Source organism: Triticum urartu, chromosome 3 (assembly GCF_003073215.2).
Source record: "Triticum urartu cultivar G1812 chromosome 3, Tu2.1, whole genome shotgun sequence".
NCBI lineage: Eukaryota > Viridiplantae > Streptophyta > Magnoliopsida > Poales > Poaceae > Triticum > Triticum urartu.
Window position 1 is genome coordinate 224,275,634 of NC_053024.1, and position 18,260 is coordinate 224,293,893.

The window sequence follows — 18,260 nt, forward strand, 5'->3', positions numbered from 1 at the left end:
AGGTTGATGATGACGATGGTGACGGATTTCCCTCTCTGAAGCCGCGAACGGACTCCAGATCAGCCCTCCCGAGAGAGATTAGGGCTTGGAGGCGGCTCCGTATCGTAAAACACGATGAATCCTTCTCTCTGATTTTTTGTCTCTGAATGTGAATATATAGAGTTGGAGTTGAGGTCGGTGGAGCACCAGGGGGCCCACGAGGCAGGGCGGCGTGCCCAGGGGGGTAGGCGCGCCCCCACCCTCCTGGACAGGGTGTGGGCCCCCTGGCCTTGATTCTTTTGCCAGTATTTTTTATATATTCCAAAAATATTCTCCGTTGATTTTTAGGTTATTCCGAGAACTTTTATTTCTGCACAAAATAACACCATGGCAATTCTGCTGAAAACAACGTCAGTCCGGGTTAGTTCCATTCAAATCATGCAAGTTAGAGTCCAAAACAAGGGCAAAAGTGTTTGGAAAAGTAGATATGATGGAGACGTATCAACTCCCCCAAGCTTAAACCTTTGCTTGTCCTCAAGCAATTCAGTTGATAAACTGAAAGTGATAAAGAAAAACTTTTACAAACTCTATTTGCTCTTGTTGTTGTAAATATGTAAAGCCAACATTCAAGTTTTTAGCAAAGATTATGAACTAACATATTCACAATAACATTTATGTCTCATCTTTACTCATATCAATGACATAATCAACTAGCGAGCAATAATAGTAAATCTCGGATGACAACACTTTCTCAAAACAATCATAATATGATATAACAAGATGGTATCTCGCTAGCCCTTTCTGAGACCGCAAAACATAAATGCACAGCACCTCTGAAGATCAAGGGCTGACTGGAAATTGTAATTCATGGTAAAAGGGATCCAGTCACAGTCATACTCAAGGTAAACTAATAATAATACATGCAAATGACAACAATACTCTCCAACTGGTGATTTTTAATAAGAGGATGATGACTCAACATAAAAGTAAATAGATAGGCCCTTCGCAGAGGGAAGCAGGGATTTGTAGAGGTGCCTGACCTCGGTTTTGAAATAGAGATAAATAATATTTTGAGCGGTATACTTTCATTGTCAACATAACAACCGAGAGATCTCGATATCTTCCATGATACACACATTATAGGCGATTCCCAAGCAGAATGGTAAACTTTATACTCCCCCTACCACCAACAAACATCAATCCATGACTTGTCTGAAACAATGGATGCCTCCAACTAACAACAATCCTGGGGGAGTTTTGTTTGCAATTATTTTGATTTGATTTGAGCATGGGACTTGGCATCCCAGTTACCAGCCATTTTCTCATGAATGAGGAGCGGAGTCCACTCCTCTTGAGAATAACCCGCCTAGCATGGAAGATATAGATAGCCCTAGTTGATACATGAGCTATTCGAGCATACAAAACAGAATCTCATTTGAAGGTTTAGAGTTTTGCACATACAAATTTACTTGGAACGGCAGGTAGATACCGCATATAGGAAGGTATGGTGGACTCATGTGGAATAACTTTTGTGGTTTATGGAATTGGATGCACAAGCAGTATTTTCACTTAGTACAAGTGAAGGCCAGAAAGAGACTGGGAAGCGACCAGCTAGAGAGCGACAACAGTCATGAACATGCATTAAAATTAATTAACACTGAATGCAAGCATGAGTAGGATATAATTCACCATGAACATAAATATCGTGGAGGCTATGTTGATTTTGTTTCAACTACATGCGTGAACATGTGCCAAGTCAAGCCACTCGAATCATTCTAAGGAGGATACCACCCTATCATACCACATCATAACCATTTTAATAACATGTTGGCATGCAAGGTAAACCATTATAAACTCCTAGCAAATTAAGCATGGCATGAGCAACTATACTCTCTAATTGTCATTGCAAACATGTTTCATTCATAATAGGCTGAATCAGGAATGATGAACTAATCATATTTACAAAAACAAGATAGGTCGAGTTCATACCAGCTTCTCTCATCTCAATCAGTTCATCATATATCGTCATTATTGCCTTTCACTTGCACAACCGAACGGTGTGGATAATAATAATAGTGTGCGTGCATTGGACTAAGCTGGAATTTGCAAGCATTCAATTCAAGGGAGAAGACAAGGTAATATGGGATTTTTGTTAGATCAACAATAATGCATATGGGAGCCACTCAATATTTTCATTATGGTCTTCTCCTCTTGGCCCCCAAAGAAAAGAAATAAAACTATTTACATGGGAAAGCTCCCAACAAACAAAAGAAGAACGAGAAATCTTCTAGGGTTTTACTTTTTTTTAATTACTACTACTACAAGCATGGAAAGTAAGCTAGCTAAAAACTACAACTAATTTTTGTGTGTTTTTCTTAAGGTTTTCAAACACACAAGAAGAAAGCTTAAAACAGAAAATAAACTAGCATGGATGATACAATGAAAAAGTATGAGCACCGACAACTGGCATGAGTGTGTGAACATGAATGTAATGTCGGTGAGAAATACGTACTCCCCCAAGCTTAGGCTTTTAGCCTAAGTTGGTCTATGGCCAGGACTCAAAGCTGCCCTCTCTGGTGTACGGAGGAGTATCCTTTGGGTGCCACTGGTTGGCGATCTCCTCCGGATTCCACTGATAAACAGACTGTCGATAAGGGTCAAGGGGTGGCTCCGGCTCAGGCTCTGGAGCTTGTGTCACGCTCCAGTATGCATAAACGGCCTCCGGCAAAATGAGGTACGTGCCTGAAAATATGTTAAACAAAGAGGGAGCAGGCAAGGTAATAATCTCAAAGTAATTTTTATCTAGTATCAATCTATATTTAAGCATCTTCTTCTTATCCTTAACAATAAAATCATGTGCTACCATACTCTTATAATCTAGAAAAATAGGAGACATCAACTTTTCTTCCTTCTCATAATGCCTAATAGGTATGTTAAAGTGTGCAGCAAGGCGCGAAGCAAAGATGCCTCCAAAGATGGGACCCTTCGTACGGTTCAGATTTAACCATTTAGCAACAATAGCGCCTAAACTGAAAGTAGCATCACGAAACAAGGCATGACGCAAAATAATATCAGGGGCACTAAGGTTTCCACTATTCCCACGACCAATCAAGCATCTACTAGAGAATATTGCAAAGTAACGTAGAACAGGAAAATGTATGCTAGTAATTCTTGCATCAGAAACTTTCCCCATTTCCCCTACAGCAATCATATCAATAAACCCTTCCACATCATTACGATGTGGTTCCTCTATGCTGCCCTCAAAGGGCAAGTTGCAAACCGCACAAAAGTCATAAAGTGACATCTCCTTATACTCATCATACAAATAAAAATCCACAGAAGATGGCGACCTCCTAGCATGGAAATGAAAATTTTGCACAAAAATATTAGTGAGTAGGAGATACTGTTCGAGCTAGTCGTGGAGGAAGTCGGTGAGGCCTACATTCTCAGCCAAATAATAAAAGTCTTCATAAATCCCGGCTTCTCTCAAGAACTCATCACAAGGCCATTCGCACGGCCGAACCTTCGTAGTGCGAGGGAGATTATATTTGGGCTTCTTATTCTCTTCACTTTGCTTATCCTTCGAGCTTCGGCTCGAAGAACCCCTCAAAAATCTCTTCATAATTTTCTAAAAATTTCTGAAAATTTTAGTAACTTAAAATAAAAGTGAACCAAACTCAACAAGATTGATAGCAACTACTCCCACAAGTGCCTAGAGGCCATATCATGCAATAGAACTACTTGGGACCAAATAGATTTGACATGCAAGCTCAATAACAGGGTCACCTAAGCAACAAAAATTTGCAATAAATAAAGCACTAGAACAAAAACTAATTGGACCATTGGAGGAGTCACATACCGAAGAACAATCCCCCAAAGCAGTTTTGTGAATGGAGCTTTGAGCAAGGAGATCGAAAATGGCAGCAAGATGAGCTAGAACTCGGGTTTGAGCTGGTGGAGGATTTTTTATGGAGGAAGACAAAGTGTGTGGGTGCAAGAATAAGTGGAGGGGGGCCACAAGGGGCCCACGAGGCAGGGGGCGCGCCCTACACCCTCGTGGCCAGGTGGTTGCCCCCTCTGGTGTGTTCTCAGTGCCAAATATTCTTAAATATTCTACAAAAAATCATATTTCATTTTCAGGACATTTGGAGAATTTTTATTTTTGGGGTATTTTTTATTGCAAGGATAATTCAGAAAATAGACAAAAAATACTATTTTTTGCTTTATTAAATCTAAATAATAGAAAGTAAAAATATGGTACAGAAAGTTGTGTTTTCTAACTTCATCCATCTCAAGCTCATCAAAAGGAATCCACTAACAAGGTTGATCAAGTCTTGTTAACAAACTCATTCCGAATCGCATGAAACTGGAGAATTTTCGAATAACACTAGGTTACCTCAACGGGGATATGCACATCGCCAACAATAAGAATATCATATTTCTTCTTGACACTAGGAAGAGGAAATTCAAAACCTCCAATAATAATCGTTGAAATTTTTCCAATAGAATTGATACTATGGACTTGAGGTTGTTTCCTCGGAAAGTGTACCGTATGCTCATTACCATTAACATGAAAAGTGACATTGCCTTTGTTGCAATCAATAACAGCCCCTGCAGTATTTAGAAAGGGTCTACCAAGAATAATAGAAATACTATCGTCCTCAGGAATATCAAGAATAACAAAGTCTGTTAAAATAGTAACGTTTGCAACCACAACAGGCACATCCTCACAAATACCGATAGGTATAGTAGTTGATTTATCAACCATTTGCAAAGATATTTCAATAGGTGTCAACTTATTCAAATCAAGTCTACGATATAAAGAGAGAGGCATACCACTAACACTGGTTCCGAGATCACATAAAGCAGTTTTAACATAGTTTCTCTTAATGGATCATGGTATAGTTGGTACTCCTGGATCTCCTAGTTTCTTTGGTATTCCACCTTTAAAAGTGTAATTAGCAAGCATGGTGGAAATTTCAACTTCCGGTATCTTTCTTTTATTAGTAACAATATCCTTCATGTACTTAGCATAAGGGTTCATTTTAAGCATATCAGTCAAACGCATACGCAAAAAGATAGGTCTAATCATTTCAGCAAAGCGCTCAAAATCCTCATCATCCCTTTTATTGGATGGTTTAGGAGGAAAAGGCATGGGTTTCTGGACCCACGGTTCTCTTTCTTTACCGTGCTTCCTAGCAACAAAGTCTCTCTTATCATAATGTTGATTCTTTGATTGTGGGTTATCAAGATCAACAATAGGCTCAATCTCAACATCATTGTTATTGCTAGGTTGAGCATCAATATGAACATCATTATTAACATTGTCACTAGGTTAATGTTCATCACCAGATTGTGTTTCAGCATCGAAAATAGAAATATCATTGGGATTCTCAGGTGTGTCTACAACAGGTTCACTAGAAGCATGCAAAGTCCTATCATTTTTCTTCTTCTTCTTCTTCTTAGAAGAACTAGGTGCATCAACATTAGTTCTCTGAGAATCTTGCTCAATTCTCTTAGGGTGTCCCTCAGGATACAAAGGTTCCTAAGTCATTTTACCCCCTCTAGTCACAACTCTAACAGCATTATCATTTTTCTTATTATTTAATTCATTGAGCAAATCATTCTGAGCCTTAAGTACTTGTTCTACTTGAGTGGTAACCATAGAAGCATGTTTACTAATAAGTTTAAGTTCACCTTTAACTGTAGACATATAATCACTCAAGTGTTCAATCATATAAGCATTGCGTTTCAATTGTCAACCAACATAAGCATTGAAGTTTTCTTGTTTAACAATAAAATTATCAAACTCATCTAAGCATTGTCTAGCAGACTTATAACGAGGAATATCACCTTCATCAAATGTATAGAGAGAATTTACCTTCACTACCTATGTCTGGTTATCAAGACCATGTATTTCTTCAATAGGTGGTAAATTATTAACACCTTTAGCTTTAATACCCATTTCTTTCATAGATTTCTTTGCCTCTTGCATATCTTCAGGACTAAGAAATAGAATACCCCTTTTCTTCGGAGTTGGCTTAGGAGTTGTTTCAGGAAGTGTCCAATCATTTTCATTACTCAACATATTATTCAATAGCAATTCAGCTTGATCAACAGTTCTTTCCCTCAAAACCAGCACAACTATCCAGGTGGTCTCTGGAAGCATCAGTTAGTCCATTATAAAAGATATCAAGTATTTCATTTTTCTTGAGAGGATGATCAGGCAAAGCATTAAGTAATCGGATAAGCCTCCCCCAAGCTCGTGGGAGACTCTCTTCTTCAATTTGCACAAAATTATATATTTCCTTTAAGGCAGCTTGTTTCTTATGAGCGGGGAAATATTTAGCAGAGAAGTAATAAATCATATCCCTAGGACTACGCACACAACCAAGATCAAGAGAATTAAACCATGTTGTAGCATCACCCTTTAATGAGAACGAAAATAACTTAAGGATAAAGTAATAGCGAGTTTTCTCATCATTAGTGAACAGGGTGGCTATGTCATTTAATTTAGTAAGATGTGCCACAACAGTTTCAGATTCATAGCCATAGAAAGGATCAGATTCGACCAAAGTAATTAACTCAGGATCGACAGAGAAATCATAATCCTTATCGGAAATACATATAGGTGAAGTAGCAAAAGCAGGGTCATATTTCATTCTAGTATTCAAAGACTTTTCTTTCAGCTTAGCTAATAATTTCTTAAGATCATATCTATCATTGCAAGCTAAAAAGTCTCTAGTAGTTTCTTCATCCATAACATAACCCTCAGGCACAACAAGCAATTCATATCTAGGGGAGAATCTTCATCATCACTTTCATCAATATTATCAGTTTCAATACTTTAATTCTCTATAACCCTAGCAAGTTGTTCATCAAGAAATTAACCTAGTGGCACAGTATTATCTAGCATAGAAGTAGTTTCATCATAAGTATCATGCAAAGCAGAAGTGGCATCATCAATAACATGCGACATATCATAATGAATAGCAGGAGTAGGTGTCGCAAGTTTACTCATAACAGAAGGTGAATCAAGTGCAGAGCTAGATGGCAGTTCCTTACCAAGTTGAGGGATAAATCTTTGTTCTTTCATCTTTCAAGTTCCTCATAGTGATCAGCAGATATAAATCTCAAGTGACTCAAAGAATAGAGCTATGCTCCCCGGCAACGGCGCCAGAAAATAGTCTTGATAACCCACAAGTATAGGGGATCACAACAGTTTTCAAGGGTAGAGTATTCAACCCAAATTTATTGATTCGACACAAGGGGAGCCAAAGAATATTCTCAAGTATTAGCAGCTGAGTTGTCAATTCAACCACACCTGGAAAACTTAATATCTGCAGCAAAGTATTTAGTAGCAAAGTCTTGATAACCCACAAGTATAGGGGATCAATTGTAGCCTCTTTCGATAAGTAAGAGTGTCGAACCCAAGGAGGAGCTAAAGGTAGAACAAATATTCCCTCAAGTTCTATCAACCACCGATACAACTCTACGCATGCTTAACGTTTGCTTTACCTAGAACAAGTATGAAACTAGAAGTACTTTGTAGGTGCTTTTGGATAGGTTTGCAAGATAATAAAGAGCGCGTAAATAAAAAGTAGGGTATGTTTAGGTAAAGAAGCAATACCTTTAGTATAGCGAGTGTGGAAAAGTGGTGGTAGGAGTTGCGAAATTGTCCCTAAGCAATTGACTACGTTACTAGATCGATAGAAAGTTTTATGTGGGAGAGGCCACTGCTAGCATGCCATCCCTGACTTGGAATTCTATGCACTTATGATTGGAACTATTATCAAGCATCCGCAACTACTAATGTTCATTAAGGTAAAACCCAACCATAGCATTAAGATATATTGCTCCCCCTTCAATCCCGTATGCATCAATTTCTATGCAAGGTTGAAGCTTCTGTCACTCTTGCCCTCCAATACACAGTCCTATCAACATACTACTAACCCTATGGTGTGATCCACGCACGCGCTCATATGATGGGCACCAAAGGATAGCAACATAACCACAAGCAAATTAAATCAATCATAGAAATTCACCAATTACCAATAGGACAATGAAAATCTACTCAGACATCATAGGATGGAAACACATCATTTGATAATAATATGAAGTATAAAGCACCATGTTCAAGTAGAGGGTACAATGGGTTGCGGGAGAATGGACTGCTGTAGATAGATGGGGGAAGGTGATGAAGATGTTGGTAAAGATGACAGAGGTGTTGGTGTAGATCGCCGTCACACGATGATGGCCCCGGCGGCGTTTGTCGTGGTTCTAACTCTGACAGTGATGTAGGGGGGTACGTATGGAGAGGCTAGATCTCAGCTATTGGGAAGTTGTAAACACACCAAGATGTACGAGTTCAGGCCCTTCGCGGAGGAAGTAACAACCCTACGTCTCGGTGCCCGGAGGCGGTCGATTGGATTACTGGCGTGTGAATAACAGGGGTGCGAACTCTTCATACTGAGGAGGGGGGCGGCTTATATAGAGTTCGCCGGCCCCCTCCTGCCCTCAGTAATGCAGGGTTTAAGGTACATTTAAGGTTGGGCGTTACTGGTAACACTCCTAATAAAGTGCTATAATGACCATAAAGACTACTTAACAGCTGACCGTTTGCCTGCGGAGTGACTTTAGGTCTCCTGGCAGTCGAGTGGTTGGCTTCATGGTCGAGTGATAGCTTCTTGGTCGAGTGTCTTGAATCCGTCGAGTGGGATACCTTCAAGTCGATTGAAAGGTGACTTTTTCTAGGGACGTCCTTGGGTAGGGCTCTTTGGACAGGCCCGTGCCCCTACCCTAGGTGCGTAGCTTCATCATTAGCCCCCGAATGGATCGAGGTTTTGAGTGGGGAAAGAGTTGGAGAACTTTCCGACGGGCCCGTTGGGCTACGTGAGTGCTTCGTTTTGGGTCAACCGTCACGGATGACGTTGCCAACCTTTTTCAGTCGCCTTGATCCATTCCAGGCCTTTCGTCGAGTGAATTTCTTTGCTTGTGACGTACTGAGCGCCGGCACGATCGGGGTCTTCTGTTTTGACAAGTTGTTCTGTGGCCCGCGGATGTCGCAGGATTCGGATTTTGGGAAGCGCGCGAGGCGGGAGCGGCTGCAGTAATCGGAAGCGATAAAGCGGAAGCTCCTTGATCCCCGCGTCACCTTTTTCGCCACGTACTGCGCGCACGTCTGTTGCGGGATTTGACTGGATAGCCTGGGCCTACCAGTCAGCCACTCGGAAGCGGTCCCTTATAAATCGCCGGCTCGGGGTTTCCAAGCAGTGCGCTCTCTTCTCCTCCTTTCTTCCGCCTCTCTCGCTTCGCAAGTCCTTCCGCCACCTCCGTTCGAGGGGGGAGTCATCCCCCACCAAGCCGCGCGTCTTTCGGGGGGAGAGATCGAACCCCAACCCCGTGACGGTGAGTGTGTGCTCCTGGCCACCCACAGCGACCGAGGGTTTTCTCTGCCGCCCCATCCCTTTTTTTGGAGTTTCCTGAATTTCTTCGGAGTCAGCTCCATCACTTCACTCCCAACTCCATCGTATACCTTGCCGCTTTCATTTCCATGTGCGAGGCCTTCTTGGGTTGCCGCCCCCACTGGGGACTCTTCAAGCACATCTTTACCTGTCGCTCTCAGTCGGTCAAGAAGGCCAAGTCGAGTGATGAGAGGACGCAGGTGATCCAATTGTGCGGGGGCTTGGCGATCCAGACGAGGGGGAAGAGTTGTTTCCCTTCCATCATTTCCCCGGAGTCGGTCCGCGGTTGGCAGGCAACCTGGTTCTACTGTCAAGACCAGGCGACCCCAGGGCAGTCGACTGGACTTCCTCCATTCTCTGTCGACCGAGCTGAAAAGCCTGCTTATCTGAAAGTGTCGCCGGAGGAAAGGGCCCAGGTCAAAGTGTTGGCGGGTCGAGTGGTTGAGCTCGTCCGTGAGGGTGTGACTGGTATGGACCACCCGATGTGGCTGTATGCGGGCCTTGACGACACCACTCGGGTCCACCCGGAGGAGGTCACCGACGAGATGCTGGAGGGGTGGCTGTCGAGCATTACGGGGAACAAAGACAACCCCCGAGGAGCCAGGAGGGTGGTTCCACTCGACAATTCGTATGAGGTGGGCCAGGTATGTCTTTATGCTCCCGACTGAAATCTTGTTTTCTGCATTGGTCTTCTTTGAATTGCTCGATTGACTTTCGTCTTGTCTGTTGTTTTCCAGGCGACCACCGAGATGTACTTGACGCCCAACGGGGCTCAGGGGCCAACTGAGGATGGGGAGGCGAGCGGAGGTGAGAGCGGGGACGACCAAGGCGAATGGGAGTCTGACGGTGAAGGAGAGGGAGACGACAATGTCTACTCCAGCGAAGAGGAGGAGGAGGAGGTCGAACCCCCTCGCCCAGAGGGGCGGTCCAAGCACACACACGACCCAGCGCGGGAACATGGCAAGGCAACTGCTTCTGTTGGGCAGTCGTCGAAACGCCCTCGGACCTCTTCTCCTACGCCGACTGGGAAGGTCCCCAAGCTCCCACGCACGACGCTGCCCAAGCCACCCAAGGCTCTACCCAAGATGAAGATAGCTGTCCCTACCATTTCTGGGTAATAATAAGACTTGTTTTCCTTCGTCGACCATGGACAGATCCTTGGTCGATTCATTGAGCCAACCGACTGACTTTTGAGTTTTGCAGTGCTGCTACTTCTGAAGTCTCCGCCAAGGGTGACGACCAAGAGATGGAGGATGCTGTTACCTCCAACCCTGGTACGGTTATTGACGTTCTATCTTGAGTCAACTGATCATTTATTGCAGTGCTGGTCGATTGAATGTTTCCTTTGTAGCCCCTCCTCATGTTGTCGACCTCCCGGATGACGATGACGATGGTCCGTTGAGGGTGAGGAGGCATAAGAAGGCGCCGGCTGACCAGGCCCTCCACTCCGCTCCGGCGTCCGAGGCCGTAGCTCGGGATGGTGGTGACACCGCTCGGGCTTCTGTGACCTTCGCCGTTCCTCTGGCGAGTGCGCGGCCCTCATCGTCGACTGCGGATCCGTCTTCGCTTTTTGCCGCATACCCCGTCCCTGAGGACCAAGCGGCTGTTGCCAAGGAGGCTATACGCCAGGCGGGGATCATGATGGAGCAAGTGAAGATGGCTCGGGACGCCAGCCAAGCAGCCTATGACGCGAGTTCGGCTCTTCAGAGCAACGTCCAGGTCAGTCAACTTCAACACTTGTTCTGTTATGATATGCTATTTGAAGAGTCTCTTTTCCGAAGATCTTTTGTATCTGTATCTGTACACCCACTGGGTGTGTCTGCCTATCCTTGGACGAGTGGGGGCACGCTGAGTGCACCCACTGGGTGTAGTCCCCGAGACTACGGTGGACTGCTGGCAGTCGACTGTAGTCTTTACATTGTGTTGCTGTAGCTGTATTTCTTCACTCGGTTTGGTCGGGCCAGGTCGAGTGGAACTTTTGCTCTCTCTTTCTTTTGGTCGAACCAGTGGGGGCACACTGAGTGCACCCACTGGGTGTAGTCCCCGAGACTACTATCGAATGTTTTTTGATTCGGCTCTGGTCTTAGAAACGTCATCATTGTCTCTTAGTTACTCGGAAGCAACTTATCTTGGACGTCTGTCGACTGATTTTTTCTTTTTGCAGAAATCTTGCGAACTTGTAGCTCGCTATACTGAGTTGGAGAATCAGCAGATCCATCTCAACCTTAGCTTGAAGCTTGCTCAAGAGAACTTGAAGAAGGCGCAAGAAGAAGCAAAAGGTATGGCTGGTGAGGTTCTCCATTCTTAACGGGTGCCTTTTCTTTCTTGTCCATCCTTGATGTTGGTTCCACTCGACGCGCCGCAGATAAACTGGAGGAAGCTCTAAAGAAGAAGGACCAAGATCTTGCAGAGGCACAGAAGGAGGCCTCGAGCAAAACGAAGCTCGCAGAAGAGAAACTGGCTTCGGTCGGAGCTCTTGAACAGGAGAACTCCAGACTGAAGACTGCTCTCGAGGCAGCTAATCGAGACGCCAGTAGACTAAAGAAAGAGAAGATGGCGCTGCACGACAAGGCGGGTGAGCTGTCGGGGAAGGTCAAAGATCTGGAGGCTTATCTCGGTGGACTCGCCAAGAAGCTGTTTGTCTTGCTTGAAGGTAATTATTCCAACCCGGCTGTCTTGTAGTTGTCGAGCCTGCGTACGGCCACCGTCTTACCCTTGAATCATGTTTGCAGAATTCTGCCAGAACTTTGAAGAGGAGACCAGTCGAGTGGAACTAGGCTTGGACCCTGTTAACTCTCTCGTGAAGGACGAGGCTGCAATGAACGTGCTCCGTCTGGAGTCTCGTACTGCCAGCGTCATTGATTGTCTGGCTCGGCTGAAAGTTGCGATGTCGCGGATCGACACATCACTCTGGCCTGGGACGACGCTTCAAAACGACCTCGAGTCTCTGATGTCTCGACTTAACGAAGTCCCAGGTCGAGTGGCGGAATGGAAGAAATCTTCTGCTAGATGTGGTGCTGATGTCGCTCTGTCCCTGGTCCGCGTCCATTGCAAGGAGGCACGAGAAGAGAAGCTAGCGGCCATCCAAGTTGCCAATACCAGGAAGCATAGCTTTCAAGACTTCATGGAGACCTTCATCGCTGCTGCCACCCGTATTGCCGACGGGATCGACTTGGATGAGTTCGTCGCCCCTTCCAGTCCTCCTCCTGAGGAGTGAAAACTTTAAATTTACCTCGGAATGCCGAGTGGATTTGTAACCGTTATACTTTGCCGAGCCGAGAGCTCGAGTACTTTGAGGTCTGGGACCTTTTAGGCTTTATCTGAAATTGATTTCTCGTTGGACATCTTCATGGTTTGATGCGTCGAGTGGAACTTGATCTTCACTCGGAATGACCTTGTATTTGCGGCGCAATACCGAAGGGGGAGTTAGCAGTCGACCCGCGGATTGGGTTGAGTCTTGTACTTAGGCGAGCACTGGGCTGTAGCTGAGCCTCCGAGTGGGAGGTTTGCTCTCCACTCGGTAGGGTTTTTAAACACTTAGGCGAGCACTGGGCTGCAGCTAAGCCTCCGAGTGGGAGGTTTGCTCTCCACTCGGTAGGATTTTTTCAAACTTAGGCGAGTACTTGACTGCAGCTAAGTCTCTAGGTGAGAGAACTTAGGCGAGTGCTGGACTGCAGCTAAGCCCCCGAGTGGGAGGATCGCTCTCCACTCGGTAGGATTTTTCAAACTTAGGCGAGTACTTGACTGCAGCTAAATCTCTAGGTGGGAGAACCTAGGCGAGTGCTGGATTGCAGCTAAGCCCCCCGAGTGGGAGGATCGCTCTCCACTCGGTAGGATTTTTTCAAACTTAGGCGAGTGCCGGACTGCAGCTAAGTCTCTAGGTGAGAGAACTTAGGCAAGTGCTGGACTGCAGCTAAGCCCCCGAGTGGGAGGATCGCTCTCCACTCGGTAGGATTTTTTCAAACTTAGGCGAGTGCCGGACTGCAGCTAAGTCTCTAGGTGAGAGAACTTAGGCGAGTGCTGGACTGCAGCTAAGCCCCCGAGTGGGAGGATCGCTCTCCACTCGGTAGGATTTTTTCAAACTTAGGCGAGTGCCGGACTGCAGCTAAGTCTTTAGGTGGGAGAACTTAGTCGAGTGCTGGACTGCAGCTAAGCCCCCCGAGTGGGAGGATCGCTCTCCACTCGGTAGGATTTTTTCAAACTTAGGCGAGTGTCGGACTGCAGCTAAGTCTCTAGGTGAGAGAACTTAGGCGAGTGCTGGACTGCAGCTAAGTCCCCGAGTGGGAGGATCGCTCTCCACTCGGTACGATTTCTTCAAACTTAGGCGAAACGGATTCGCAGCTAAGTCACCCACTGGGGGATTTCGTAAGCAAACAGGAGTGACAGCAATTATTGAAACACTCTTGCCTTTGATAAAAATAAACTGCAGCAATTTTTCTTATTACATCTCGTCCAAGGGAGAGCTCAAGTGTAAAAGGGGCGGAGTAGTTCCGCATTCCAAGCTCGTGGCTCGTCGATCTGGCGATCAACATTGTAGAGGTGATACGCTCCATTGTGGAGGACTCTGGTGATGATGAAGGGGCCTTCCAAAGTAGGAGCAAGCTTGTGTGGTTTCTGTTGATCCACTCGGAGGACCAAATCTCCTTCTTGGAAGGATTGACTCTTTACATTCCGGGCGTGGAATCGACGCAAGTCTTGTTGATAAATGGTCGATCTGATCATGGCCATCTCCCTCTCTTCTTCTAGGAGGTCGACTGCGTCTTGCCGGGCCTGTTCTGCTTCATCTTCGGTGTAAAGCTCGACTCGGGGCGCGTTGTGAAGAAGATCACTTGGCAGAACCGCTTCAGCTCCATAAACTAGAAAGAATGGAGTTCTTCCAGTCGACCGGTTAGGGGTGGTCCTCAATCCCCATAGAACAGACGGAAGCTCGTCGACCCAAGCACCTGCCGCGTGCTTGAGATCACGCATCAGTCGAGGCTTTAGTCCTTTGAGAATCAGACCATTTGCTCTTTCAGCTTGTCCGTTCGACTGGGGATGGGCGACCGATGCGTAGTCGACTCGAGTGCCTTGAGAGGCGCAAAAAGCTCTGAACTTGTCCGAATCGAAGTTTGACCCATTGTCAGTGATGATGCTATGCGGGACTCCATATCTGAATGTTATCCCTCTGACGAAACTGATAGCAGTGCAAGCATCAAGATTCTTGATAGGATTAGCTTCAATCCATTTGGTAAACTTGTCGACTGCCACAAGCACATGAGTGAAACCACTTCTGCCTGTTCTCAGTGGACCAACCATGTCTAGTCCCCAAACAGCAAAGGGCCAGACGAGTGGAATGGTCTTCAGGGCTGATGCAGGCTTGTGTGACATGTTGGAGTAGAACTGGCACCCTCCACACTTGTCGACCATCTCTTTCACCATCTCATTTGCTCTAGGCCAGTAAAATCCCGCTCGGTATGCTTTAGCCACAATGGTCCGAGAGGACGCATGGTGACCACAGGTCCCCGAGTGGATATCATCAAGGATTATCCGACCTTCTTCTGGTGTTATGCACTTCTGACCGATTCCAGTCGTGCTTTCTCTGTACAACTGCCCCTTTATGACTGTGAAGGCCTTGGATCGGCGGACGATCTGTCGAGCCTCTTCCTCGTCCTCTGGGAGCTCTTTCCTTAGGATATACGCGATGTACGGTATCGTCCAGTCGGGAGTGATTGCCAAGACTTCCATGATTAGGTCGACCACAGCAGGAACTTCGACTTCAGTCGGATCTGTGGCACTTTTCGGTTGTGGGGCTTCTTCTATGAAAGGATCCTCCTGGACTGACGGCGAGCGGATGTGCTCCAAAAACACATTGCTGGGAATGGCTTCTCTCTTGGAGCCTATCTTTGCCAGATCATCAGCTGCTTGATTTTTCAGTCGGGGGATGTGATGAAGCTCTAACCCCTCGAATTTCTTTTCCAGCTTTCTCACTGCGTTGCAATAACCAGTCATAGCCGGACTTCTGACGTCCCACTCCTTCATCACCTGATTAACCACCAAATCTGAGTCACCATAGACCATGAGGCGACGAACGCCGAGTGAAATGGCCATGCGCAACCCATACAAAAGTGCTTCATACTCTGCTTCATTATTGGAGGAGTCGAAGTGAATCTAGAGAACATATCTGAGCTTATCTCCTCGGGGGGACTAGAACTACCCCAGCACCGGAACCATTCAGCATCTTAGATCCATCGAAGAACATGGTCCAATGCTCCGAGTGAACTTGAGTCAGAAGTTGCTGTTCAATCCACTCGGCAACAAAATCTGCAATTGCTTGGGACTTGATAGCCTTCTTTGCTTCAAACTTGATATCTAAGGGAAGGAGTTCAATCGCCCACTTGGCCACTCGACCAGTTGCATCTCTGTTATGCAGAATCTCTGACAATGGGGCGTCGCTGATGACTATAATGGAGTGGTCAGAGAAGTAATGTGCAACCTTCTTCGTGGTCATGCAAATCCCATATACAAGCTTCTGGTAGTGAGGGTATCTTTGTTTTGAAGGGGTCAAAACTTCAGACAGATAATAGACTGGGCGCTGAACTCTGAAGGCCTTTCCTTCTTCTTCCCACTCGACCGTAAGTACTGTACTGACAACTTGTCCTGTGGCTGCAATGTAAAGCAGCAGAGGCTCTTTCCTGATTGGGGCAGCGAGCACCGGCTGGGTGGTGAGCAGAGCTTTGAGCTCTGCAAATGCTGCGTCAGCTTCTGGAGTCCACTCGAACTTGTCAGACTTCTTCATCAGTCGGTAAAGAGGCAACGCCTTTTCACCGAGGCGAGAAATGAATCGACTTAGAGCGACCAAGCAGCCTGTAAGCCTTTGGACATTGTGCACGCGTACAGGACGCTTCATCCGGAGTATGGTGCCAACCTTTTCAGGATTGGCATCGATCCCCCGTTCGGAAATGAGAAAACCGAGTAACTTTCCACCTGGAACTCCGAACGTGCACTTTGATGGGTTGAGCTTGATATCATACCTCCTAAGGTTGGCAAAGGTTTCAGCAAGGTCAGCCCGCAGGTCGGAACCTTTCTGTGACTTGACCACAATATCATCCATGTATGCCTCCACATTCCGACTGATTTGAGTGAGTAGACACTTCTGAATCATTCTCATGAACGTGGCTCCGGCGTTCTTGAGGCCGAACGGCATGGTGACGTAACAGAAGCATCCAAATGGAGTGATGAAAGCTGTTTTGATCTCGTTGGGTCCATACAGACGGATCTGATGGTACCCAGAATAGGCATCTAGAAAAGACAATCTCTCGCATCCCGCAGTCGAGTCGACTATTTGGTCGATGCGAGGGAGGGGAAAATGATCTTTCGGGCAGGCCCGATTGATATGTTTGAAATCAATGCACATGCGAAGTGACCTGTCCTTCTTGGGGACCATGACAACATTGGCGAGCCACTCGGAATGGTAAATCTCTCGGATGAACTCCGCTGCTAAGAGCCGAGCCACCTCCTCGCCAATAGCTTTCCTCTTCTGGACGGCGGACCGTCGAAGATGTTCTTTTACGAGCTTGAACTTCGGGTCGACTCGTAGACGGTGCTCAGCCAGCCCCCTGGGAACTCCAGGCATGTCAGAAGGCTTCCATGCGAAGACGTCCCAGTTCTCACGGAGGAACTGGATGAGCGCTTCTTCCTATTTGGAGTCGAGCGTCGTCGAGATGTGAGTCGGAGCAGCGTCGGGGTCGGTCGGGTGAATGTGAACCGTCTTAGTTTCACCGGACGACTGAAAAGCAGATTCTGAAGCAGGCTTCTTGGCTCGTAGCAATTCACTCGGATCAGCAGTCTTCTGGTACTCTTGCAGCTCAACAACTGCCATCTGAGCACCAGCGAACTTTGAGCTCTTCTGAAAACACTCTTCTTCTTTCTTTCGGTTGCCTGTAATAGTGATTACGCCTTTGGGGCCAGGCATCTTTAGTTTGAGGTACACGTAACATGGTCGAGCCATGAAGCGTGCGTAAGCTGGCCTGCCCAGAATGGCATGATAGGCACTTTGGAAGTCAACAACCTCGAATGTCAACTTTTCCTTGCGGTAATTCTTTGAATCACCGAAAACCACATCGAGAGCAATCTGTCCGAGTGACACGGCCTTCTTCCCAGGAATGACTCCGTGGAAGCTCATGTTACTGGTACTGAGTCTGGACATCGGAATGCCCATCCCTTTCAATGTTTCAGCATATAGTATGTTCAAGCCACTGCCACCATCCATCAGGACTTTGGTCAGTCGAGTGCCTTCGACAACTGGGTCGACCACCAAAGCTTGCCTCCCAGGGGTGGCAATGTGCGTAGGGTGATCGGACTGGTCGAATGTGATGGCAGTCTGCGACCATTTCAGATAACTGGGTGTCGCCGGAGCAACCATGTTCACCTCACGGTTAATGACTTTCAGTCGACTTTTGCTTTCGACATCAGCAAAAATCATTAGGGTGGAATTGATTTGGGGGTATCCATCGTCGCTATCTTCCTTGTCTTCGACTCTGTCCGACTCTTTTTCCTTATCTTTGGGCTGTTTGCCCTGAAACTGCTGGATCAGGAGCCGGCACTGTCGAGTGGTATGCTTTGGGTAAATAAAATTACCCTCTTCATCTTTCTTGGTGTGGATGTGACATGGTAGATCCAAAACATCGTTTCCATCCTGATCCTTGACTTTCTTGGGCTTCCAGGTGCCCTTGGGTTTTCCCTTGAAGTTTCCCTGGGCTACGGCCAGGGCCTCCCCAGGAGCGGCTGGCTCGGCCTTCCGTTTCTGTTTCCGACTGGAGTTCCCCCCGGTTTCTTGGG